The sequence below is a fragment of the Peromyscus eremicus genome, chromosome 15 (assembly GCF_949786415.1).
Source record: "Peromyscus eremicus chromosome 15, PerEre_H2_v1, whole genome shotgun sequence".
Taxonomy (NCBI): Eukaryota; Metazoa; Chordata; class Mammalia; order Rodentia; family Cricetidae; genus Peromyscus; species Peromyscus eremicus.
Window position 1 is genome coordinate 15,902,286 of NC_081431.1, and position 2,099 is coordinate 15,904,384.

The 2,099-nt window shown below is 44.9% G+C and overlaps 1 pseudogene; it reads left to right on the forward strand.

The window, feature by feature from the left end:
* Positions 1 to 239: 239 nt before the first annotated feature.
* LOC131925684 (kinetochore protein Nuf2-like) lies at positions 240 to 1,559 on the forward strand (annotated as a pseudogene).
* The last annotated feature ends 540 nt before the right edge of the window (positions 1,560 to 2,099 follow it).

Here is a 2,099-nt window from a genome sequence, read left to right on the forward strand (position 1 = left end):
CTGGTTCCATCTCAGAGATCATACTTGGCACTAACTATGGGTCCTCGTTGGAATACAGTTGCTTCCTGTATGTGTCCAGTTTTCTAGCTGTTTATGCCAGAAAGCCAAGTTCCATTTCAATTCCCCACCCCCACCCCCACCCCCCGGAGACACACACACACACAGCCAAGACAGAAGTCTTTGGCTTGATTTCCAGTCTGAATCAATATCTAACCTAAAACACCTATATTAAAAGATGCATATTTGTGGCTGGTTTGCAAAGTGGCAGTGATTGGTAGTTTTGGTTAGTTGCCTCGCTTGTCTCCGCTCTTCGGAGCTGGGACCTCAGAAGGACCTTGCCAAGCCTTTCCTGGGTTTGCAGAGGACGAGACTCCCAGAATGGAGACTTTGTCGTTCCTTAGATACAATGTAGCCAAGATTGGGATTTATATTCTCAATGAATTACTCATGAGAGCCGAGGACAAAAACCTCTCTAAGAACGATCTCTATCCAAACCCAAAGCCTGAGGTATTGTACATGATCTTACAATAGTGTATGGGATCCGGCTGGAGCACTTCTACATGATGCTGGTGAACATAGAAGTCATGTATCCACATATAATGCAGGGCTTTTTACCAATCAACAATTTATTCTTTCATCTGGACTCCTTTATGCCCATCTGCTGAGTGAATGACTTTGCGATCTCTGATATTCTGTATCCAAAAGCCCAACGGATGGTTCAGTTTTTGAGTGGCATTATCAACTTTATTCACTTCAGAGAAGCATTCCAGGAGATGTATGGAGAATTTCTTTTGCAAAATAAGTCCTCTATGGACAAAATGCAGCAGTTAAACCGTGCGCACCAGGAAGCGTTAACGAAACTGGAGAAACTCGAGTCAGTTCCAGTTGCAGAGCAGAAGAGTTGGGCAGCTTCTGGGTGACGTTCAGGAGCTGCAGCACTTGCTGACCCAGGAGTTTAGGCAGAAAATGGCAGTGCTGCAGGAGGGAATTGCTCAAAAGAAATCAGATTATTTCAGAAAAAAATAAGTGTTTGAATGAACTAAAGTTGTCAGTGGTTTCTTTGAAAGAAATTCAAGACTGGTTGAAAAGCAAAGTTGTGAACTCTCCCGCGAAGGTGAAAGACACTGTCCAGAAGCTCCAGAATTCCCGGCAAGAATTGCTGGAGAAGTATGAACTCTATAGAGACTCTATAGGATGGCGTGCCTCGCTGTCAGCTAGAGGTGCAGGTATATCAAAAGAAAATCCAGGACCTTGCCGATAACAGGGAGAAACTAAGCAGCATCTTGAAGGAGAGCCTGAACTCGGAGGACCAGATTGAAAGTGATTCATAGAACGAAGGAAACCGCAGACTGAAGAAAACTCACTCAGAACACTGACTGTGAAGGAGGAGAAGCTTGCCACCACACGCTTCAAGATGAAGGAGGAGAATCAGGAGGACGTGAAGCAGTCCAAGCAGACAGTGATCCAGGACTGCAATAAAGTTCAAGAAAAAAAGAGGTGCTGTCTGGGAGCAAGTAACCACCACGGATCAAGAGATCCCGCAGATTAAAGCTGGTTAGCGGACGTTGCTGGTACTTCTATGGCATCACTCTTCTTCAGCTCCGCAGTCTTCTATTCTAGCGCAACACTCCTCCATGGTCTTCTCAATGCCCTCCTGGGACTTCTGACATAGAAAATACATAAAAATAATAATCTGATTTCTGTTAAGAGCTTTGACAGCATAGAAAGGGAATTCTGGGGTGTAATGGCTAATCTTTAATGTCAACTTGTTGGGATTTATCTTTTTTTTTTTTTTAAGACAGGGTTTCATTATGTAGCCCTGGTTGTCCTGGAACTCACTCTGTAGACCACCAGGCTGGCCTCCAACACACAGAGATTCTCCTGCCTCTACCTCTCGAATGTGGAGATTAAAGGTGTATCCTACCATACCTGGTACTTGCTGAGGTTTAGAATCACCATGAAAATACACTGCTGGGTGTGTATGTAAGAGTGTTTCTAGGAGCTGGGCAGTGGTGGTGCACGCCTTTAATCCCAGCACTTGGGAAGGAGAAGCAGGAGATCTCCGAGTTCGAGGCCAGCCTGGTCTATAGAGTAAGTTC